The sequence below is a fragment of the Amblyomma mixtum genome, chromosome 1 (assembly GCF_055824585.1).
Source record: "Amblyomma mixtum isolate Tamu chromosome 1, ASM5582458v1, whole genome shotgun sequence".
Lineage (NCBI taxonomy): Eukaryota > Metazoa > Arthropoda > Arachnida > Ixodida > Ixodidae > Amblyomma > Amblyomma mixtum.
In genome coordinates this window covers 12,472,832-12,498,450 of record NC_143012.1, presented here as the reverse complement: position 1 = coordinate 12,498,450, position 25,619 = coordinate 12,472,832, and the positions used below count along the sequence as shown (strand labels likewise).

The following is a 25,619-nucleotide window of genomic DNA, read 5'->3' as shown; positions in this document are numbered from 1 at the left end:
TTCACCAACTTTCCTTTCGCCTGCCGAACGGGACGAATGCCTATTGTCTGGTCGTTCGGTCCGCCAGTCCGCCTGCCTGGCGGATCCGCTTAAAAGCGATCGTACAACGGCCTTAAGCAGGACGCCTCGCCCCATCCGACAGTGGAGACAGATGCAGAGAGTGAGCTCCACGACCCCGCCACAAAGGAGCACGGCGTGAACAGAACGAGGCGAGACGGCGGCTGGACGGCAGAAATCGCGAGAGGAGAAAGGGTTGGGGGGGGGGGGGGGAGCGGAATAAGAGGCCACGAAACGATTTCAGCCGACAGCGCGCGCTCTCTTGACTAGTCCCACGCTCTTGCAGAAGCGCGCGCTGGTCGCCTGAAAAACGCAAAACCCCTCTGCGCGCTCTTTTCTGACGAATCTCCGGGGCTTGGCGGGAGAAAAAGCAAAGCCACCGGGCAGGTCTCGAGCGTAGGGGGAACAAACGATCAATGCGACGACGGCGTCCATCGGGCGCGCTGGAAGTGTGTGTGTGTGTACCCCCGATTCAAAGCGAACGAGCAAAGGTGGGTGAAAGGGGGAACGACGCGAGACACACGTGAACACTGGCTAGCGGGGGAGAAGAGAGAAATAAGACGAACGAAAAAAAAAAAGAGGAAAGTTCAGTTCAGAACCAGAGCGTGCACAGTGCCTTCCGCCTCGGGTAACAGCGATAGAACATACACACACCACAACACATCACCGTATAACACACCCAATACTACGCCACATGCCACACCGTACAGCACATCGAATACCACAACAAGCTCTACGCCACAGCTCATCATACGTCATACCACATACAGCTCTACATGCCACACCACACATACAAACATGCCTTCGCATGCCAACGAGCTATGCGTCAGGACGAATGAAGCTCCAGCATGCCACGAGAAACGGAGGAGGTGGTATACTTAGGTAACCCTCGGATAGTTTCCGCGCAAAGGGCCCTGTCAGACCAAGTCGAAGAATGCCAGAGAACTTGTGCAAACGGGGCGTGTATTGCGCCCGAACTTCGCATTAGGAAGGGGCCCGTTAAGCAGTGGCTGGTCAACCGAAACGGTAAGACGTCCTTAGGCCAAAATGATTTCATTTTGAGTTTGTCCGCGTCGTTTCAAATAAAGAAGTAGCAGAAAGTACACTGCAATCGTGTCTGTTTTTCTCTATCTTCAGTTTCAGACTAGTGCGCGCTGAAGTTTCCCAAAAAGAAAAAAAAAATAAACTGGCCAAAAAACAGCGCTCTTTCTCACACATCTCTTTCATTTTTTTTCTGAAACAACAGTTATGGGCACGGAATCAAAAGTAAATGTACAAATGTTGTTTCCCTTGTCACCGCTCTCTATCGGTGCGCCTGATGAATCCAACGAAGAGGCAGTAACAAGAAACCAATAAACCAGGCATTTACAGCCAACCTTTCGCTCGTGGCCACTCGAATTCTCAACGCTGGAGGAGAATACATCCCATGGCACTTTCTAACGGGCCGGCAAAGGCAACCCAACTCAGCACCGAAAGCGGGCTTTGCCGCCAGGCTTGGGCGCCCGCGTCCCAGAGGAAGGAACGACGCAGTTTCCAGCGTCGAGAACAGGAGGAGCAGGAGGAAAAGAAACAAGGCGTCCTGTATGCCTCGATCGCTCAGTACGTGGGGCAATAGGTTCACCGACACTGTATGTTACGATAAAAAAAAAATTAAGGCACTCAGATTCTCTAAAAATTTCAAAGTGTGCCTGTTCGAATTCATTTAACAAAAGAAAGCGCCCTGGACGACAGAATCAGATCGCATTTCCGGCGGTGGTCTCAAAGCATACATCATGCGCGCAAAATGCTGGAATTGGAAGGCCCCCGAGCTGTATGTACCAGGAGTGGAATTAAGAATAGAGCCCCTTTCTGAAGCACGAACTCTAGCAATAAACTACACTGACCACGCATACGGGATGCCACCCACCTCCAAATACGCCCACAGATCCGCTCTTGGTTGTGCCAGCCATAGTTTGTCAATTAACTCAACCAGGGCACCAGCGCCCGCTCATTCAGAAAGAAGGGAGATCATAAAGGGAGAGAGACTTGTCCTATAGGAACTTCATGGAAATAATCACCGCCAGTTCCCGTATATTTCTGTGCAGTCGCACGTTCAGCACTAAATAAGAACGCAGTCTGTAGCGCATCATCTTCGAAATGAGAACACACCAAGAAGACTGCAGCAAACAGCTAAGAAATCACCTGCGTCAGTTCAACGAAGGTACTAACAACGAGCCTTCGGCCATCGCAGAAGTTCGCTTCACGAATTCGAGGACGGTCGTCAGGAACGGGCCAAAAAGTTTTCCGTGTTAAATTTTGAGGTATTTGTTGCCATCATAACGACTGCGTACAACGCACAACACCCGAGCTAATGCTCACTGTCACTGTGTTTTCTTTTTTCATCACCTATACAGCTTGGCAGTCTTTTCTTATAGACTGCGGCCGCTAAATGAATACAAATGAATGGGGACGAAGGTGACGAAGTGTAACAATAATGATGCAGCGTTTACGGAATATATTGACATAAACGGCGCCTCGAGGAAGGGGAGGGGCAGAGGGGAGGCGAGATTAATATGAAAAGAAGATGATAACGCGCACTAAGAGATCTGAGATAAGAGATGCAAGGAGCAGATAAGACGAGCGTGTACAAGAGATGGAGATAGAGATAGCGAACGATGGCCCACGGCGAAGAAGTACAGACAAAAAGCGCGCAGAAATGCGCTTATTTGTCCATGGCGAACCGAACCGATTGGGAATTGCCTCGCGTGAAGTCTGCTTCTTGATGTTTCCTTACGTACAGGAAAAAAAAAAAAACACTATGGAAATCCGGAATGTGCAACTTGAAGGATCGAAGACAATCTCCCCTGCATGTCCAGGAGAGGCAGGATGGAACCAATACAGCTATGCGCTCAATGCTGCGTTATATCGCAAATCGACGACGACCATCCCGAAGGAACAGCGACAGCATTCTTTCCCAGCACAGACGCACATCGCACGGCAAGACCTCCGCAGCGTAAGATGACGGTGGATGTTTCTCTGGACTTCGTCCTGGAAGCGAGGCTACAGCGCTTTGCTCAGCTACCTTACCCTAGGCCATCAAGGGTGCGAGGACAGGGGACCGACCTTCCCAACAGCACTCTGTTATCATTGGAGTGGTTTTACGAAACCAAATCGAGGCGCCATTCTGAACCACGCGGAACACATATATGACCAGGCGAGCAGTGAACTCCACAACCTCAAAACCGACATACGGTATCCCAGTCAGCAATGCATTTGGCTGTGCTTACGAGCTGGATATCGATGTCCCAGCGTTCTCTCCCACCCGGGAGAGGGGCACACGCCGCAAAGCGACACATGCACAATGAACAGGCACATAGGCACACAGGCACAAGGAACAGAGACACAGGCACTCAGGACGCACAGAGGAAACAAGCATGCGCCTCAAAGCGACACATGCACAATGAACAGGGACATAGGCACAGGAGCACAAGCACAAGGAACAGAGACACAGGCACACAGGACGCACAGAGGGAACAAGAATGCGCCGCAAAGCGACACATGCCCAACGAACAGGGACATAGACACAAGGAACAGAGGCACAGGCACTCAGGACGCATAGAGGGAACAAGCATGCGCGGCAAAGCGACACATGCACAATGAACAGAGACACAGGCACACAGGCACAAGGAACAGAGACACAGGCACTCAGGACGCGTAAAGGGAACAAGCATGCGCCGCAAAGCGACACATGCACAACGAACAGGGATATAGGCACAAGCAACCGGGAAATAGGCACGAGACATGCACGCATGCGCACAGGAAACAGGGACACAGGCACAAGGAGCACGGACAAGAGCAGAGACACAGGAAACAGAGACAGAGGCACAGTTACAGGGACATTGGTACGAGACACAGGCACATAGGACGCAGTCACAGAGGCCCAAGTACGCACCGCAAAGAAACACACGCGCAAGTAAGGAACAAGGACACAGGCGCAGAGAGACAGGGACAGAGACACAGGCACGCGCCACATGCATACATGAAACAGGCACACAGGCACGAGCCGCAAGGCGAGCAAGGCGCCCACATCAGGACAACGCCAGCCAGTTCAGTCGGTTGACTCGCGGAGAAGGCAAGATCAACAACACAGACACAACAACACCGCCGGCGGCGGCCACGAGCGATAGCAATCGCGCGGCCCAGAGAATCGGAAAAAGGGGATAAGAGAGATGAGAGGAGGGCGTCCCTCATTTGCGGCGCGAACGATCATCAGGGGCGGCCCCGGACGGAAGGGGGAGAGGACTGTCCCTATTAGCATGGCGGCGGCCTGCTTGTTGTTGACGGTGGCGCCACTCTCTTTTTCATCTTTTTCCTTTAACTTTTCTTTCTTCCACCCTTCCACCGGCCGGTCCGCAGGGCAGAAGTTGCGTGCAGCGGGTTCCAAAGCGTGCTCGTGCCGCACAGCCGAGCTATCGAGCGTGCAGTAAGCCCAATCTACTCCTCCATGCATGCCTACTGCGGCGGCGCCCCGGTTATTACAGAGCGCGAGAGTGGGTTGGCGAGACTAGGTAAGAACAGGGGAACAACGACCCCGCCGATCACACTGTTCCGAGCTGTGGACGACGAAATGTACGAGAAAAAAAAAAAAAACGTTTTACACTGAGAGGTGGCTTTCCTCATCCTCGTTAAAAAGGTTGACTGCATCTTAAACACGGCTGATTGCAAGTGAGAAATTAATCATGGTCAGGAAGGCAGGAACGAAATTGCTCGTAGCACAACCACATATTATAGGCCATAAAAGAAATCTCAAGCGCCTCGAAAGAGGAACGCGATTTCATAATGTGGGTCGGTGACCAGCTCCGCTGCCGCTCCCACGTTGCGGACGGCAGAAGGAAAGGATATCCTGCTATTAGTTACTTCCGTCTCAAAACAAACAAATAGCTTAATGACATTCAGAAATGTTAGACCACTAATGCTGCTGCTGGGTACCCACCCACAAGTCTTCCCTCGACCTGGTGCTCGGCCTTTGCTGCTCTGTGCGGACACCGAACAGAAAAACTACCGTTATGTTCGTCTTGCCCCCAGCATGTCCTTCACAACACAGGCAGCCCCCATCATACATACCTACCATCGCAAAATGAAAAAAAAGAAAGAAAGAAAAGGGAACAAGACCCTGCTGCACAGCTCACGCCCAATCAAACCGCTCAACCTCCTCCGCGACCTGACCCGCCATCATGCCATGTTCGCCTACAAACCCCGAACGACATGGTTCGCGCGTGCCAGCAGCACGCGGGGGTCGCTACGCAAACACCTGCCACAGAACAAACAGAATGGAATAACGAAACCGGGCCAGCGAAACCAGCCGGTGATTCCTGACGTGCGCGCTCCCGTCCGAGAAAGTGCGAGAACTAGTGCACAAACCGCTAGGTATACACAGCCACGGAGCGATCCCCCAAGACGCCCCTTGCACCGCTGCACAGAAAACGCTCCGCGGATGGAGGGCGGGAGAACGAGAGAGGGAAAAAAAAAAAAAAAGGAAAGACGCGGTGCAGGCGCAACAAGCAAAAGCCCGCCGTCGGCAGCCCCCGTACCCTCCTTCTCCTTCACCGTCCCGGCGGCCTAGAAGACGAAGACGGTCTTCCCCCTCGCAGGACGACCTTTCTCGCCGCGGCCGACGGCAAACTTGACGCTGCATCGGAACACACGCACTGGCCTACGGCGGCGGCGGCGTCTGCGGCACTTCCGGGTCTGGAGAGGATGTGGAAGCAGGCCGGTTGCGACGAAGGAAGCGGAGGAGGAGGAAGCGGTTACATAACCGTTACGTGAGGCACATACACTTGACCCTCCTGCCGCTCCGCTGCCGGCGGTGAGGTGGCGTTCGGAGGCCGGGGAAGGGGAAACGCTCCGCCGACGGTGGCGGCCCATAAAGAGAGGAGGAGGAGGAAGGAAGGTGTTTCGACGGCGATTTTCGGGACCGCCAGCTCGGAACCGGAGAGAGTATACCCTTTTCCAATTCATTTATTTCTCCGTCCTGAGAAGGGGCCATTTTCTTTTTTTTTTTTCGCGATGCAGGCACTCAGGTGTGGTTGAGGTGCGTGATCAAAGGCGGGGAGCTTTTTCTTACTCGATCATCCACCCTAAACTAGAACGCAAAAAAAAAAAGAGTACGCGGAGCTAGAACTCCGCATCGACACTTCGAACGGGCGTGAGCGACCAAGCGCATCGAATAAAACCGTGTGGAGAAAAGCGCCGGTGAAAACCTTCCTTCCCTCCCTCCCTCCCTCCCTCCCTCCCTCCCTCCCTCCCTCCCTCCCTCCCTCCCTCCCTCCCTCCCTCCCTTCCTTCCTTCCTTCCTTCCTTCCTTCCTTCCTTCCTTCCTTCCTTGCTTCCTTCCTTCCTTCCTTACTGCATTACAATATTAGCACGGCAGGCAGGCAGGCAGGCAGGCATTCGAAGAATGAAACAAGCTGTGTGCGACGGCAAACGTGACAGAGAGCGACATGTATATGCGTCCCGGTTTTCGATAACGCCCCGTTGGATCAGAGACGTGCATCGCACCGAAAATGTGGCACACAGCGCGGGCTTCGCAGCCACAGCGCATGAGCACAGATCCACCACACTGATTGCTGCGAGTACCAGGGAAGGGAAGGCCGGGATTACATCTTCGGCGCGCTATCATCCTGCGCATTCCCGAAGTATACGTATGCAGTTCAGAGCTCCAGCGGAGCTGGGATTTGCGGGTGCGTTGTTCTCAACTCTTTTTTCTTCTGCAGCAGCGAGAAGTGAGAATCGAGGCTCCATTTCGTTCGGTTAAGCCTTCGCGCGGTTCCTCCGGCATTCGGATGGCGAGCCCAAGGTCGCGGCGACCGCGTTTCGACGGAGGTTAGATGCACCGTAGTCGAATACAGCGCAACAACGAACCGGCAAATGCCTTTCAAAGAAGGCGTTGCCACGCTGTATTAGGCCCAAGGGTATGTTACCCACGACGTCATGAGAATCGATGGACGCCATTGGCGGGAGGGTTTCATTAGAGGGGCCTCTGCCACTTCGTTCTTGAATTGTATCCCACTATTGACCCCCTTTACAACAGCGTCTGTCATATCTTCGGTTATCTTAACAATTAACAATTATCTCAGCTATCGGTAACAATTAGCAGTTATCGGTAACAATTATCTTCGGTTGGCGAGAATGGCTGCCACCTGTAGACCTGTCACCTACGAGCGCTCGACGCGGGTGTAAGCTGCCCAGTGTAAGTATACAGCTCCGGTTGAAATCTATCGGACGCCGAAAACGCACAACATACGGCCAAAACAAGGGAAATATTCGAGTCAGGTACAGAGATGTAGTTCGAAGCGTTCGTTCTAGTCCATAGGGACTCCTTCGAGCAGACCCTTTGAGCAGCCCCTTTGAGATCTATGTACATTAGAAGTGAACCCGAGACGGGAAATACCATGCGTAGTTCAAACCCCGCGGCGCTGCTAAAGGATAAGTTCCAAACTTCTGAAGAAGAGCAATAGCTAAGATACAAGTATACATGATGGGCTTCAAAGCGCTACAAGACCCAAGACGAAAGGAAAAGAACACACACGACAAGCGCTTACTAGCAACAAAAAACGTTTATTGCAACAATGGGAATAAATAGGGGATAAGTCCTGCAAAGCCCAATTCAATCTAACGATTGTGATCTTTTCGCATCACGACCAGAAGACAAGGGAAATCATCGAAGCCTATCATATTGCTAAGACAAAGGGCTGTGTCAGTGAGCCTTCAATTTTGCTGTCGGAGAAGGAACCAGCGTTTTTAGATAGTAACGGCTAATCTCTTTTTCTGTCTTGTTATTTTATGGCTCTTTATGTTTTCTGTGACCCCTATTTATTCCCAGCGTTGCAATAAACGTTTTCTGTTGCTAGTAAGCGCTTGTCGTGTGTGTTCTTTTCCTTTCGTCTCCGTCTTGTCGCGCTTTGAAACCCATCATGAGTGTTTACCAACTTGCCCAACTTTTTGCCCTCCTTCAATACAAGCTAGGGCGTCCGCAGAATTTTTTGCAGGGGGGGGCCCCATTGGTTGTTGGCGCCGGAGGGGGGTGGGGGGTATGTTCGTAGCAAAAAGGCACTATTTGCGGAGTAAATTTATTTATTTATATACAAATAAAATAAATAAGTAAAATACACACATGAAAGAAAAATTACAAACAGCAAATTAAAGCGAGGCTAGGAGAGATACATTGGAGTTTATCAACGAAGAAACAATTAAAATTAATAAAAATGCAAAAAGATACTATCACTTCGTGGAGAAGAGTGCTCAGTCTTGCTGCATACGGGTTCTCGACACACCCGGATTGATGACCAGCACACAGCACAATATGTTCACAAACACGCAACGACAGTCACTCAGTCAGTCTTCCTTGAACAGAAACTGTAGACGCCTCGGATTTTTCTGGGCGAATTGCGTGATGACACTGGTGATAAATTCATTTCTGTGCTTCATTACACGCTCTCGGTGCACACTCATCATACAAAGGCCGTCCAGTCTGTCGTTTGTCATCGTTGAGCGTAGCCACGTTTTCACTCGCCTCATTGTACTGAAGGAGCGTTCGACCGTACAGGTAGTAACTGGCAAAGCCAGAGCCACCTCAATGGCTTTTGCAACACCAGGGAAGAATGTCTTGGCCTGATGTAGAAGCTCGCAGTAAGTTATTTCTGATGGGTCCCCAGTTTTGTTGCACCACATCTCGTACCAAGAGATGGCCTCTTCCTTGAAGTTGTCGATGCCGTAAAAGCACTGGAGTTCTTCGGCGAGAACAGCGAACTCAACACGGCTCAAGTGCTTCATTTTTGATGGATGCAGCTGGAGAAGTTTGAAGCTCCTCTCATTGCTTTCAGAAAAGCGCCGAGCTAAAGAAGCAGTGAGGGAGTCCAAGAACGGCACATATATTGCCACACGGTAGTATTCCTCTGGCGACTGAATCCCGTAGTTGTCTCGGTGGGCCTGACGAGAGACTTGTCTTGGTACAGATATCACCACATTTAAGTGATTGGCTGCCTCCCTTGCTGCATTCATGATGTTAGAGAACTCCTCTACAGCGTTTGTCCGGTGGCCGCGAAAAATACGTTGTAGCTCAGTGATGTGGCCATGCACAGAATGGAAGTCCATGGATACACCTTGCAGAATGTTCGTAGCTGGTTCGAGCCGAGCGCTGTACTTCGCTACAATATGCAAGCAGACGATGAAAGATGAGCTTGTTGTTGCGCAGTAGAGGATGTGAGCTCGTTGTCTAGTTGCAGCGTTCGAGCATGATTCCGTGGACGCGAGCTGCTCGAGTGCTTCGACTATGGCCACGTAATGCTGAGAGAAGATCCTAATAGACTTGTACTTTGCAGACCATCTTGTCTCATACAGCATCGGAATGTTGGGCACCAATTTTCTCCGGAGCACGCTCTCGCGGAAGAAGTTTATGGTTTGTTTGATTATCCCAATTGTGTTTCGAATTTCAGAGACGTCGTTCAAATCGTTGATGACGAGATTTAGTTTGTGACTTGCACAGTGGAAAAATAGTGCCTTCGGGAACTGTTTTTGTATAATTTTGTTCACTCCAGCTTCTTTTCCAGCCATTGTAGAGCATCCATCGTACCCCTGTCCAACGAGGTTCGAAAGAATCAGTCCGACATTCGTCAAAAGCTTCAAGATTGCCGCGGCGATGCAAGCGGAGTTTAATTGCTCCAGCTCTACAAAATCCCACAAACTGCTCTCGAACGCACACTTCGACTTCCGCCTTGTCAATAAAGCGAACGCCTATAGACATCTGCTCTTTTCCTGAAATATCTGCAGTTTCGTCAGCAAGAACGGAAAAAGCAAACGCTTTGTTAGTTTCGGTAACTATCTGCTCTCTCAGGATGTCGCCACAGATTGTGATGATCTCGTTCTGGACGCGGACAGAAGTGTACTTGGCATTGCCAGCAGAAGAAGCGAAGTGCTCCTGAAGTAGAGTATCTCCAGCTTCTACACGAAAGTCAAGCAGATCATTGAAGACTCCACTATCGGACTGCTTGCCGCGAATCGGCAAGTCATGCGTCGCGCAAAAGACAATGGTGGAAACTATTGGAAATAGTTTCTCACGGTTCCTTTCAACTTGCGCGTGCAGTGCTCTGTTCAGCTGCTGTACAACGGGTAGCTGCTTGCCTTTCATCACATCCAAAAAGTTCTGTGAGGCCGTCATTGCCTCCTGGTGCCATTGGGATTTTACGTGATCCCTGCACGCCTCGTGCATTTTTCTGTAGTTACTGAAAGCGCGCACGATAAAACTACCTTGAGTTCCCCGGTGAACACGCGGAGGAAAAATGACGCAAAAACGACAAAAGGCGCCTTTCGCTGTCGCTGAGTACGCAAGCCAGGGGGCGTAATCTCCCAGCCACTGATGTCGAAAAGGCCTCTTTCCAGGTGTTACATCCTTCTTAAAATCATATGTGACATTTGGCGACCATGGCTTAGTAAGAAGACGTAACTTCAAAAAGTCCGGTATGCCAGTGAGTTTAGCTTTGCCTAGAAACTCTCCTAAGTCATATTCTTGAGGCAAGTTATTTGTTTTCTTGATGTTGTCTCCGGACTTCGATCCCAAGCAAGGAGAAAGGGAATCGTTTCGGCTTACTGCGTGACCGGAGCTCGCTGGTGGAGTTCCTTCCATGGAGACGACGACGCCGGCTACTGTCCGGTGATGAAAGGTTGCATCGCTCTGGTCAAATCCGGACTTGAATCCCAAGAAAGGAGAAATGGAATCATCTCGGCCTGCTGCATCACCTGAACTCACTGTTGACAGAGTCCCTTCCATGGAGTCGACGACATCAGCTACTGTCCGGTGATAAAAGCTTGCATCACTCTGTTCAAATGCTACACCGTTGTCACATGTCACACCAGAATCTGCAGGGGCGCATTTGGATAATGCTTCGTCAGACAACCGCTGACGCTTGAAGAAGCGTCGAATATCCATCATTCGGGACCGCGCGAGACAAAGCTGGCTATGGAGTTCCTCGGGGTTGGTAGTGTTAAAAATATATACACATTGATTGGAAAAACGGTTGAATGCGTACGTTGAAAACAAAAAATGACTATGTATGCAGCGAAAACTTATTTACAAGATAAATGCACGCTCGCAGCTTCATACACCTCGCTCCATCTTGCTCGCGCAACCGCACAGTCGAGTATTTGCACACACACTACTCGCCGCTCGTCGTTTTCTCGTCCGCTGTCTTGGTTGTTCTCAGCTTCGTTGACAACCGGCCACTAAAAACACCGAAGCACAAACAAAGAGGCGCGCACACGCAAGGAACGCCGCGCGACTTCCGAGGGGAAGGGACACTCGCCACTCCGGTCGGAAAATTTGTTTTGTGTGTTTTTATGAGGTTCAGAGCCCCAAAACGACTCAGGCTATGAGGGACGGACGGTCTCTTTACCATGCAGTGACATCGCACAGTACATGGGCGCTGTTGGGATTTGAGGCCCAGCCAGAGGTGACAGGCGAGCCAGGCAGGCGCCATCGGGCTGCCTTGACCAAAGGCGCTGGTTTCCGGAGAAGACGCAAGGAACGCTGGTGTGGGGGCGCCTCTGGAGACTGCGTCGCCGTGAACAAAAGCAGCTAATCCCCTTTGCCGAAAATTCTGAAAGCGGCGCTTGTACCGAACTGCGCTCTCCCGTGGATCGGAGGAGACAGCGAGCGGCGGCGGCGCCAACTCATCGCCCGCTTGCCCCTGAGCAGTCCGACAAAGCGGGGATGGACACGGCTGATTTGTCCCTCCCTCCTGAAGAATTCATCGGTGGCCGGGGTGTGCACTGTCTGCCTCCGTGTCGCTATCTCTCTAGAGATCAAAGAAACAGGCACACATCTCAAGACGGCTCGAAACACATGCTCGCCGGTGCCGCTGTATGTCTGCAACGACGCGTCCCCGGACGCGGCACTTTGCAGATGTGACCCAAAGCGTGGAAGCAGGGCCGCTTTTACTCTTTTGGCTGAGCGCGCCGCCGCCCCTGACGTGCGGCCATCACTCACGGTTCGAGTGAGTGATTTTCCAGGGGGGTGCAGCCGCCCCCCCTTGCCCCCCCCCCTCCGGACGCCCATGAATACAAGTATACACCCACACAAGTACACATGGACACAGGTACACAAGTATACATGGACAAAATCCGAAAAAGAATGCCACAGACGAAAAAAAAAAAATAACGGGAAAACGAAAAAATGCCATTGCTTTAGCTCCCTCCACATTCTTGGAAATCTCGATAAGAAAATGAGCTTCTTCCCTAGACTTTCTTTTCAGTCCTTGGTCACGTGGTCGCCCCACAGAATTCCATCCCCGCCCGATGTCACCCAGAAAAATACTATAAGGCACGAACGAAGGCGTGGGAAATGCCGTCGACGGCTTCGCGAAGGCTGGAGAAGCGCCAATCCTAAATACTCGGTTCCCACCGACGTACACGTATACGGAGATTTCGCGCACGCACCGTGAGAACGGATGCAAATCAAACAGGCCGACGCTTACTTTGTTGCTGGTGCCGAAGCCAATCAGTCGCCGGAGGCGATGCTACTCCGTTCTTGCCACCGGCCGGTGTTCAGGAGCGCCACACCTGCAGGTAAAGAGAAAAAAATATGTATGGACGGGCGAATTCAAATGCGGCGTCAGATGCAAGGATGGACGTATACACAATCCATACTGAAAAGTTTAGACAACCGAGTTTGCCTTCACTCCATGTTTCTCGATGCTGCACTAGCTTCGCTGTAATAGGTGATTTCTTTCACAGACTACGCCATTTTGTTTCTACAGAGTGAATTTTGCAACGTTCCAGTATCAACCAGAAAGGCAACAATTCCTTCTGTCTGGTTCATAATATCGTCAAATACAGCTCCCGGGCAGAGAAGTCTTGGAGTGGAGACACCAATTTCTCGGAGTCTGATTTTGCTCTGGAACGATGCGTACGATATTAGTAAAAACATGGATCACCACGTGAAATTCGCCAGCGATCAATTAATGAACTGACATGATTTTTTTCCTCTGTAGTTTTAGTTTAGGTTTCAGTTCCCGTGCGATGGCTGCGACGTCACAAGTGCGTATGAGATCACGTGAGGCATACAAAAACTGCAATATAACCGCTGCCTTGTCGTTTTAATTAATTCAAACTCTTACGCAAAACTACTGCACGCAAGCGAACAAAGAGGTCATAGATCTTCGTTCGCTTGCAGTTTCTGCATTCTCATTGCAGTTTTTGTATGCCTCGCGTGATCTGGTGGTCCCTTGTCACGTCGCAAATGGATTTCGACTGCTAAAACCGAAACAGACACAACCGAAACAGACACTACACGGAAGAGTAAATCCAATTATAAGTTATACACTGAGCGCAGGTGAATTTCATGTAGTGATTCATGTTTACTAATGCCTTACGTTTCATTCCACACCAAAAATACATTACAAAAATTTGTCTCTCTACCACTTTAAAAACTTAGCAGCTACGCGTCCATGCCAGAGGTCTACACATACAATCAATGGGAAACAAAATGGCGTCTCTAGGGCGAACAATGAATGTTAACAACTCTACGCATCGAGATCAGGGGCGGAGCCCGCTAAGAGGCACCGGTCATTTTGTTCTCTTTTCTACCCTCAAAAGGCCGGCAGTTGTCTAACAGTGGGTAGGCAACCTAACTGATAAGTTCTGAAAGGGATGACGGGCAGAAGAAAAGGGGTATGACAGCACTTTTATTATAAATTCATTTTGCCGTTCCTTGTTTTCTAAACAGCTTTTGTGCGTTTGTTGTTCGGAAAACATTTTTTGTGTACCTCACTTGCTGTATGCCTCGCATCTCGGAGACTCCGCGGTATTAGTAAACAAATATGTTCCTGAAGGCGCGACGCCAAGCAGGAGACGCGATTGAGTGCACAAGACGGCCCCTCCCCTTTCGTGTCACGCCACCACTCGGGAACAAAGATAAACTAGCGTGGCAACCAAGTGGCTCGCGCACGTCCGTCACACCAAGCCCGGCCGGACTTCCTGCCTCGTCTGTTCAGAAAAAACAAAGGACGCAGGGGGCCCGTTCCATACACGGGAGCCGAGACTAGATCCGCTCGCGCGACCCAGCGAAATTTGCACACAAATCACTAAGGGCCGTGCACACGCACACTCGGCCGCAATTCTAAAAACTGCGCCGCATATTGAAGCATACAAAGGAGACGCACAAAAGAGAAGCACACATTCAGCGTACAAACACACACCACATGTTACTAAAGTAGCCGACAACCTTCGAAAACAAAGGAAGTAGAATGGAGATTTGTTTTTTTTTCCATGCCCTGTCGAAGAAAATTGACTTCAAAATTATTATTTACTAAAGAGAAAAAAAAAATTAGAAGAAAAATAAGCCAACTCGTCACTGTCGGTACTGTGCGCTGTGGGTCAAGGAATACAATTCACTCCACCCTACGGCCACGCCAGCACATCACGGCACATGACGGTGCCATGACGGTATCTACATGGCATGCATCCTGATGGATGCCCGTGTACACTCGTAGCGCTTTGACATATCTCCCCAGTCCGCGCCTCTTCACGCTGCCGGGACAACTAGGCCGGCTGGTTCCGCTTCAACATGCACCGAAAGTAGCTTCGGCATGAGATCGAGCCTCAGGCAATTTCGATAACAAAGAAGAAAAAAATGGCTGAGGCTTAACTTGGTTAAGCCTGGAGAATGCGAAGCATCATCGTGTCGCGTAATTTGGAGGCGCACAACCACAGCGACGGCGCGAGGTGGGCCCCCGTTTCTCCACTGTCGTGACGTCAGCGTGTCACGTGGTGTGACGTCATGTATCACGTGATTTGGAGGCGCACAACCACAGCGACGGCGCGAGGTGGGCCCCCGTTTCTCCACTGTCGTGACGTCATCGTGTCACGTGGTGTGACGTCATGTATCACGTGATTTGGAGGCGCATAACCACGGTGAAGGGCTGAAGTGTTAGCTAAAGTAGTATGCTTCGCATAAAAAAAACAAATAGGTGTTAGCACTTCCGCAAAAAACACTATTTCGTGAAACTGCGCTGCGTGCATACTTCAAAACAGAGCTCCGCGGGCAATCCCGAAAGCTTCCACATTTCGGCTCTATCGTAACGATGGTGCTTGAGGCAGACGCAGAATGCACGCATGCATGCCCGTGCCAACATCGACTGCATGTATGCATGGCGGTACACAAATTCGGGTGTAGCCTATTAAGGTCTCCGTAATGCCCACGCAGCTGAAGGTGCATCGTGCAATCATATACAGTAAACCCACAGTCGCCAGTCAGCGCAATTATAAATATGCCAACGACAACGGATGAGACTCAGCGTATACCTAATAGTACAGCCTATACATATCGCACGCGTACCTAGCCTTGTCACCACTCACGCCTCACTAACTAATGACGTCACAGCAGTATAAGGGTCCAGCACGAGAGGAAAGAAAAACTTCCGATCGAGAGGATATAAGATCGAATCTCGCTCGTCGACGTTAATAAGGTAACTTTTCTTGATACATATATAGGGTTCTCACATAGCTTCCACCCTCGCCGTTAGATCACGTACCACGTCACGTCAACGGTAATACAGGACGCACTACGTCCGCCGCTTAAAGGTGGCGCTTGTGAACATTTTCAAGGTCACATGTAAGCTTAAATACCCTCGAAAGCAAAATATTTGACAGCCGCCGCCGCAGCTCAGGTGGTAGAGCACAGGACACGTAATTCGGAGGTCGCGGGTTCGTCCCACCGGCGGCATGTGGTTTTTCTTTTGCTTTTCTAATCAATTATCTTTAAGCGATAAAATATTTACTAATAACCTCCATTGAACAACACAAATTTTAAAAAATCCCCTCCTGTGCTAATTGGTGTGTGTGCGTGCGTGTGCGCGCGTGTGTGTGTGTGCGTGTGTGCGTGTGTGTGCGTGTGCATGCGCGTGTGCGTGTGTGTGTCGACAGACAGAAACGTAAGGAAAACATTGGCCCCCGAAAGGACACGCTGTTTTCCTGTTCGTATACTGAACCAGATTGCCGTTGCGATGTATACATTTCGAGCGGAAAAAACAGAGGACAGGAAGTGACGCAATTAACCCAGGATTTCGACAGGATAACCTGAGTCTCTGTAAGAGCCGCTGGGTCTCTCTCCCGCTGCTTCCTCTGACAGCTGGGTGGCTTCAAGCGCACAAATCTTCGCGCATCGCAGCGAAAACAATGGATAGGAAACGGTAGGGCGGTACATAAAACCAAGGAAATAAAGTAAGCCACGCGAATGGACTTAAGAGCAGGCCAGCGCTGTGCAGATACAGCCGCGCTGCGCCCAATTTGCATAATGGCGCCGCTAATCACCCGCGGCCGTCTCCCGTCAAGACAACACGGAGAGACCGCACGCGCGGCTACCGTGAGCGTACACTTGAATGTGCCTGAGGGCTTCATATAAGCGGCCGTATCGGCTGAACCAGTTAAGTACCCGCTGACAACATCCGAGTCGTGCGCACAATGACGGAGCGATCAAGTCTAAAGACAAAGCAAAGCAGATGAGGTAAACAGAGAAGCCGCGGACACAATGCATTTCGTAAACGTGGAATGTTGGCTCGCCGAATGTAATACACTGGGCGTCTGTGGCATTCGTTTTCGGCGAAAAGAGCAGTGCCCGAGAGATCGTGCAGACACTGTATGCGCGCGGGATGTGCATATTAAGCGGCTCCGACGTATCTACAGAAGCTGGAAACATTTCACTAGAATCCGCGCGCGGAATGTTACAGCTGAGAAAAAAACTGCTGGCGATTAAGCATTGCTAACCACGAAATATTGTGCGAAAGCAGGTTTTTTGCAAGTGGACACCAACGCCACGTACCTGAAAGAGCGACTGAAAGCGCGTTTCCTTTCCTTACGTCACTTGCGCACAGATGGAAGGTAATGAAGACGACGACGTGTCATACACAGCGCGAAAGTGTGTTACAGTTTAACACGAGGCGTGATCGAATGCGGTGGTGGTGGTGGTGAAAACATTTATTTAATCATAAGGAGAGGTGTTGGGGGTCGTGACCTGAAGGGTCACGCCCTTACAACCACTAGGTGGGATGCCTAGTCAGGCACACCATTGGCGTTTGCCGCAGCCCGGGCGCGCTGCGTTAAGGCCCTTTGGGCCTCGAGGGTGCAGCAACCGGACAGGGTCGCCTCCCAGTCCTCTCGGGTGGGGTTCGGGATAGGGGGTAGGGATGGGTTCTGCTGGCAGGCCCACACCATGTGGTAGGTGTCAGACACCTCCCCACAGTGTGAGCACCGCCCGTCGAATTCAGGATCGAAATGCTGTAGAATTGCCGGGCACAACATCGTGTTGGTGAGCAGGCGCAGGAGTACCCGCTCGTTGGCCTTCCCCAGCCCTTTGCACGGGGTGGGAAGAGTTTGGTGTGTGGATTTGTAATAATCGCATATTTCCTTAAAAGTGTAAATCGGATTGAAATCGAAGTCCTGGTCGGCGTCGGGTCCCGTGGGAAATGCCCGGAGAGAGAGCGCGCGGGAGGCGGCGTCGGCTGCCTCATTTCCGTGGACGCCTTGGTGACCTGGAGCCCAAACGATAGATCGGTGCGCGGGATCCGAGTCTCGGCTACAATTTTGGTAAATGCGATAAGCTAGGGGAGTAACCCACCCTTGCGAATGCGGGGACAGCATAGTGTTCTCGTGCAGCAGCCAGCGAAGCTGATCAGTTTGCGCCGCTGGTTTGAAACCCAGCCAAGGCTATATTCATTTTATTACTCCAGGTTGGCCAAGGTCACCTTCAAAGTCTGTAGTTTATTTCTCGCCATCTGCCGCATCACGTGACTAACTTCAGAGGCTTCACCACACACCGGCATTTTTAGGACAATAGTGTTTTCGCACTAAAAAAAAAATAGGCTGTGGTTTAGCTCTGGTTAAACCTGGAGTGACGCGAGAGCTCCCCCCCCCCCCCCCACTCGACACAGCGCATGCGCACAGCTGTTGCAGCTCGGTGTCGCCGGCAGCAGCAGCTGCTCCGCACCACGTGACCAACCGGCTCAAGGCCACGGCGCCGCCACGAGGCTCAAGGTGTGCCACGCTGAAGGCTCGAAGAGCTGGCGTAGTGTAGCTCTCGCTACAAATATAAGCGAAGCACAACACGAACGCCACGGTTACGCTTCCTTCCCCTCTAGCGTGAATGCCCGCCCTCTTCGTCGCCCACGACCCACTGGAAAGTAATATACAACCATAGTCCAAAAAGAGACCTTTAGCATAGCATATTAAAGTCCACCGCTAACGCTTGCCATGTACCACGCGCCGCAGTGCGAATGCCCAGACCGCCCTGAGGCGACAGGTGCCGCGGCACCTGGCAAAATCTGCGTGAGCGCTCTGGCTGTTGGCAGCCGCAGTAGCGGTAGACGGTATTCGCTGCTAAAAGCCTCACTACGCGGGCTACCGGAATACCGGCATTGCTATTCCGGGTTGCACGTCTCCGTTAAGCTAAAACTTCCTAATGACATGCTTTGTTTACCAAACACTGCAGGATTTGCCGAACACCTAGTGCGGTACATATCCGACGCAGGCCAGCAAACGTTTGTACACAGGCAGGCGAAGTTCAGCACGATGTCGAGCAAAAAGGAGCGAGCAATAATTAGTAAAAGGGGGAGGGAGAATAATGCACCTCAACATATGCGGACTGCATGTGCCATATGCAACTGCAGTGACGTAAAGCACGGTAACGCAAAGCACGTACAGTCGCGGCGGACAAAAGTTTCCTGGAAGCGGATTTCAAAAAGAAAATTATTTCTGCGCTGCCTAGCCAGACAGCTGAAATTTGCAAAAGTGGACCGAGCACCGATGTTCTCTCATGATTCTAGGCTTGTTTAAAATCGCTGTAACTTGAATAGCTTGCTTTGGATGGAAGCACGGAATCAATTTTGTGTTTCCGCGAGTTCTCGTCCCGCAAACTTTTGTCCATGAGTGTACAATGCGAATCGAAATCGGAAATGTAACATGCAATCTTAGACGTTTACGAGACTGAGTCCGCATTCTCGGACAGCGATGCCTGTACCTGCGCACAGCATCGCCCTCGTGGCCTAACGGATAAGGCATCGGTCTCCTAAACCGGGGATTGCGGGTTCGAATCCCGCCGAGGGTACGCAATTTTTTTTACCCTTTGTTCACTTTTTTTTATTATTTTTCAGCTAAAGCTCCTAATCCTCGATTACTCTGTCAGCACCGCCCGGCCCGCAAATGTTTTTTTTTTTTTTTATGACTGCGAACGTAACAGTGGAGACGACGCGCAATGTCGTCCTAGCAACAATCGCTACAAAGTGCGAAATCAGGCGTAAACGCAGATGCGGAAACCATTCGTGTGTGCTCTGAGAGATTAAACAGTTCTGCCCCTGAGGTGGGCGACACATTGTTTCGCGCCGAAAAACCATTTCGCCCCATCCGCGCAATCTTACGCAAACTACGTATCCGCCAATTCGCTTTGTTCGCACGCTTCGGCGCAGTATACTGCGGTTCCCACCTGAAACCCCAGCTCGCTTTTTCATTTCTGTTGCCACATCATGGTACAGTCTTGATCAAAACTATTCAGGCCACAGAGTTTGCATTTAGAGAGGTGTGGTGGGGACACGTACAGCGCACATGAAGCTATCAACGTCATACAGCTGATTGTTTCCTTCAACGCCTCTCCATAGATCTTGAGATCTTTGAGTTTCATGGGCGTTTGTTTTATGGCAAGAGTTTGGGCCACGGCTACACATCTGCAGCCAAAAAGATCGCGGAGTTAGATATTGGAAAATAACCCTAACTTATCCCACGTATTTATGGAAGTACTCCGAGGTGGACGGTATATTAATAAAAAAAAATAATTACTCTCCTTATGCAATATTAAACTGCGAAGTTTCTGACGAAGCTGTATTGCTTTCCTTAGAAGCCACTTGCATGGCTAAAACTCAGGTGGATGTTAATTAGTAATTACTACCTTAATAGACGTCTTAATAGAAGTGAATAGAAGTTTTAATAACTGCCCCCTGCGGAAATTATTGCGATAAAACTTTTCGCTGCATGTGTACATTTCAAAGGCAGGTTCCAATAACGTGGCCCAGCGCAGTGGGAGACAGATTCGAATTCTGACTTACTGCGCAAAATAGATAGGAGCCAATGTATAAAGCCATGCATGCCAATAGATCGCCAGATGAGGCATATGCGATGGTATAGAGCTAAGACCTGCGAATGAAAAAATAAAACGATCCGCTCTGGCGGACTTAATTTTGCAGCTGGATTTCTAAAACGACTCCACTAATATAAGACAGAGGGGAGTAAAAGGGGTGTGTGCGTTAGTCTTTTCGGGATTAACTGCTTTGCCGTGACCATTAGTCCCTTCCTGTGCGACTAAACTGAGAGGCCATTAGCCATAATTACTCCGTTTTCGGGATAACTGTTCGTCTGCGGCATGCACTTTCAGCACGAATACGCCTATATGGAAGTATAAAGGAAGCAAGTTGTCCTAGCTAGAAGACAGCTTACTCCCGTTTTACTCCTTTCTATTTAGAATGTAGTCCCATTTTGTAGAATGTAGTCCCTGTTTGTAGTTTAGAATGTACACTCCGAGTCGAAAGGGACTAAAAGGCCCCGAAAGGGTTAAGACTCATTTGGCAGCAACTGCGTCGCCACAACCGTCAGTCCCTCAAAAGACCAACCATTACTCCCTCGGGGTCTAACATAGAGTTTCTTACTATTACCTAGAGGGAAAGCTGGCGGCGCTGCACTTCAGCCACCATGGACGCCCAAAGCATCATGGGGCGGTGAGCTACTTGTTGCGGCACAGTCGTAATTTTTCAGAAACATGGAGTGGCACTACTAAGATGTTTCATTCCGAAAACGCTGTTCGTGTGTGCGCAGACGACTTTCGCGCGAACGCAGTGGGCAAAGCTCATAGTAGTGAAAACGCGACGACACACGACGCCAATAAAAGGTTTCAGTTTTCCGAAATGCCATTAAAAAACCTCTTATAATATTTAAGCAACAACATCTTTTTTGAAAACATATTTACTTTTAAAAGTGCGCCTGTTAATTACGAAATATTAGTTTTATAGTGTTCATTACTAGGGCAATAGGAGAGCGAGTCTTCTCTTATTTTGAGCAAACTTTGCACTTAAATGCTTTTCTGCTCGTTTGTTGCAATCATTAGACAAGATATTGAATATTAGGACATTCGTAGTTATCAGACAGCTTTATTGTTCTATTATTTTTTGGCCAAAAGTTGCAGTTCCGCAACAAGTAGCTCACCGCCCCATGATGCTTTGAGCGCCCATGGTGGCTGAAGTGGTCTCGAGGGGTCGCCATGCAAACTCCCATAGACGGGCTGCCAGCTTTCCCTCTAGGTAAAGAAACTCTATGGGGACTAATCATACAACGGGACGTCAGCCACAGTTAGTCCCTGCAAGCAGTAACCATTAGTCCATGAGCTGACTGGCTGGTGCACTCACCACCCATTTAGTAGACTTTGGCTCGAATACCACGCGCGACTTCACGAGCCGACCCGCATAGGTCGCAGCAGCGACTAACGCACACAGCTTGCCATTCTCCGCGGTTCGCAAAAGCGACCGGACGTCCGTCCGTCCGTGCGTCTGTCCATCAGTCAGAACAGAACGCGCAGCGGGTGTTCCCTATCCTCCCCCCCCCCCCCCTCCTTTTTTTTCTGCGATAACAAACGATCGCCCGCACACCCCGACAAGCACTCTCCCGCGCGTTGTGCACAGCTACACGAGTATCTGCCTGCTCGCTGCGTAAGTAGGTCGCCGGCAGCCAGCCCACCAACGGAGAAGCCTGTGCTCGGCGAGACAGACAAACATGATGCCGCCGGTATACACGGCCCATATAAACAGTGCGCCAGCGCGCAAACAAGGAACTACGCACGACCTTACCTCGGCGAGAGCAACTCTCCCGATAGCAATAAAAGAAAACGAGACTTTTTTCGTTGTTATTGTTTCCAGATGCTGGAAATCTTGCTTTAACCCCAAAGGAAGGAAGCGTGCGCGTTACGACATTTAGGTAGAACCATGTACATACAGAAAGCTGTCCACGATTCCCACTAGAAGAAGACCAAAAGTTGAGAGGCAGCTTTCATTTTTTTAACACGCTTGACGTTGACTAGACCAATGCGTCGGTTCGAGTAAACCGGGAAGTTCGAATTAAGCGAGGTCGATGTGATGCAAGTCCACTACAGTACATAACGTGAAGGCTGCAGTCTAGTTATACACACACAAAGGAGTATTCAGGGTTGGCACGTCAGGTTAAGCGCAATTCGGCGCGACTGCGAATAGAATCGAACAGGGCTCCGTGAAGCATTACGAGATGCATTACAACAACAAGGAAAAAAACTAAGAAGTTTGCTTGCAAGCAGTAAACGCGAGATTTCTAACCGGTGGGCCAACTTGGTTCCGATTTCGGAATCAGGTAATTTCTCGACATCCGGCGAGGGGGGGGGGGGGGGGGGGGGGGGTTGGTGTGACGGGGAGCTGTAATACTATCGCAATAAAAAAAATGTAGAGAAAAGAAATTACCAAGACTGCACACACAAAAAAAGACGAGTTGGTTTCAGGTTTTGACAGCGGTTACCTCACACAGTCAACCCTGTATGCCCTGCGTGCCAAAAAGCAAAAATAAAACTCTACCGCAGGTTTATACTGCATTTATATAAACGAACGGCAGAAATAACCACCACAGCCAGGCTACGCCAACTGCAGGACAAATTCTCCTCCTGCTGAAGTGGAATTAACCTTAACCTTGGCCAGCTTGAGCCACACGGTCCTTGTAAAACTTCCTGACCACATCCACCCACCTGATGCACTTTGCCGCCACCTACTATACGCTTGCCTACATAGGCATCCAATCCGTTACCATGCCGTTCGCATTCCAATGCCTGCCCATGCCTCTCTACTCTTCATCTTTTTGACTGGCAGATAGAAACTCGCGTTTCTCTCCTAGCTAGTCCAAACCTCTCATTAATCTCCCCTAAATTTACTCTCTACAATTTTTTACGTCCTTTAAGGTGTAACGCTCTTGTCTTAGGGAGTAACACGGTAAGAGGGCGTTCACCCACACCATGAAGGTGTTAATTCATGAATACCATTAATGATGTTGGGTGTTCACAGATATCATAATAGTGCTTATGAACACCGACCTAACCTTTCTTTCTATCGCTCCGCCTTTCTTTTCCTATTGCTGTCCTTTTCCAGTGCTTTAATTCGCGCTAGTCGCAGCTAAGGTGCTTCAGGTTTCGATGACAGAAGCCGCGGCTACCAGCATCTTTTCCTTCCATTGCTATTTTATGCGAAGCATATTGCTAGAGCTACCACTCACGCCGTCGCCCGTGGGACCCCCACGTGACACCGTGACGTCACACCACGTGACATCGGATGAGAGAGCCGGCTCCACCTCGCGCCGTCGCCGTGGGACCCATGGAGGAAAAAAAACTGAGGAGGGAGCGTCCGGCGACAACCTTGAAGCCTAGTCTTAACAAGTAAAGATATAGCAAAAAAAAGAGAGTGTGTCCCCCCGTGATCGCACCACGTGATAGCGTGCGGTAAAGTCTAGCCCCGCTGCGCGCGCGCATGCGCCGATTAGCGCGGCAGACTAACTGTAGATCAATTTCCTTGCTGTAGACGCCCGCGCCGGCGGGTCGCACATACGCGCGCACTAAAACATACCGGAATCAAAACAAAAAGGACCGGCTCGGAGAGCGAAAAACTGAGGGAGAAAACGACTTCAAAACACTCGGCTTGCGAACGCTGGCCGCGTGACGTCATGCTCCCTCCTTAGTTTTTTTCCTCCATGGTGGGACCCCTAGCCGTCACGCCACGTGACACCGTGACGTCACACCACGTGACATCGGATGAGAGAGCCGGCCTCCACCTCGCGCCGTCGCCGTGGGACCCCTAGCCGTCACATCCGCGCATTCCCGCATATTTCGAACGCGCGTTCACACTCGGTGTAGGTGAAACGCTCGCTCCACCGGGCAGGCAGACGCGGCTTCCGTGGCAATCCAGGCGTTCATCCAACGCGCGTTTCGGGGTTAGTCGGCGTTCCGCTGTAGCCATTCCGTTGTCTTCCCCCACGACGAAGGCTTCTAGTGGTTGTATTAAAATGACCAAGTATTCAACCAAGGAAAGCCATGTATTACCAAGCCTAGCCACTAATATGCTTCGCATTCCCCAGGCTTAGCCAAGCTGAGCCTCAGCAATTTTTATTAACAAAGAGCCACTATTAATAATTATGAACACCCTAAAGGACGCTATAGCCCTGGGGCTCTCTGGGACATCTTTTTTACACCTTCAAGGGAGTAAACATTTTTGGAGTGTACACTCACTTTCTTTTTCACAGCTAGCTGCGCTGTCCTCAGCCTAATATGAAAGCCAAAGAAAAAAGAAAATAGTCAAGTCAACAGCTGCCTTCCGCCAAATCCATTTCCATGTTGCCCTACCCCTCTCTCGCTCAGTGAACGATGCGCATGCAACGGCTTCGCGCCGGTCGAGCTTGTCTCTAGCTGAACCCACGCAAGAGGGCGCCGCCTCCGCGCACGCAGCTGGCTGTAGTGCACGTGCTCGGTGATCCACTAGCGAAGCACACCCATACGCGGAAGTTGGGCTCGCACCTGTCTCCCGTCTCCGTTTTTCGCTCGCTACGAAAGTTGCGTAGGGTACTTTTTCCGGCGAAAACGATTCGTTGTCGTCGTCGTTGTCGTAAGATAGCGTAACAAAAAAAAAAAAAAATAACTGGCCAATCATGGGCTGGATTACTTTGTGTGGGGATGGAGGAGGAAGCGCCAGCATGAACAATGCAAATTCTAGACTTCCTTCACAGTAAAAGATAGGGAGAGAGGAAGGGAATTTTTAGCACATGCAAACGATGTCCCTGGTGAACATAAAAATAAAGATCTCATTTGAATTCGACACCTACTACAACAAAGCCTGCCTGCCTGCCCCTTTGCATCTCCAAAACTCCCCCCCCACCTCCCCCCCCCCTTATTTTTTAGATCCGCCTATGACGTCAACTCAAAGCCGACAAGGTGAGCCGCAAGTTGTCAGAGTCGTCCACATAGCTGTGTAACAACGTCCAGGTTAGCCTTTTTTTGGCTGCTGTCAGGGAGGCACGGGTGGATGAGAAGATCTGGCGATCAAAGCAGCACCCCCCTCATCCCCCTTCCCCCCCCCCCCCCCCCCCCCCCAACACCCTTCGTGTTGAAAATCATAAGACCTTGCACGTATATAAGATACCTCAAACCCTCATGTAATCACCAGACTCGTGGCCCAGTGGTTAAACGCGTGGATGGGAGGTGGTTAGGTTCCTGGCGGGTTGCAGTGCTTATGGCGCTCCCCGTCGGGGTTCCAACCTGCCACCGCTCGGGTTGATGCGGCCCGTTGCGGGGCCCCTCCACAAGGGGGGGAGCTGTTGTGGCGGGCTGAGAGTCCGACCGAAGTGCAGCCTGACGGTCTCGGAATCCTGGGATAGGAAGGACTTTACGCAACCCCTGATATACCACCTTATTTTTTGTTTTTTTTTTACAGCGATAAGATGTT

General features: G+C 50.6%; 1 long non-coding RNA gene and 1 other non-coding gene across 2 annotated transcripts in view; one reads left to right on the top strand and one right to left on the bottom strand.

Moving 5' to 3' along the window:
* LOC149365489 (uncharacterized) overlaps nucleotides 1-25,619 on the bottom strand; it is a 104,451-nt gene that overhangs the window by 31,379 nt on the left and 47,453 nt on the right. The window contains exon 2 of the long non-coding RNA XR_016292008.1: nucleotides 12,564-12,648. This is a non-coding gene — a long non-coding RNA (uncharacterized LOC149365489). The remainder of the gene's footprint in view (nucleotides 1-12,563; nucleotides 12,649-25,619) is intronic.
* On the top strand, nucleotides 19,114-19,186 carry TRNAR-CCU (transfer RNA arginine (anticodon CCU)). Its single transcript has one exon. It is a non-coding gene; the product is annotated as a tRNA-Arg (tRNA).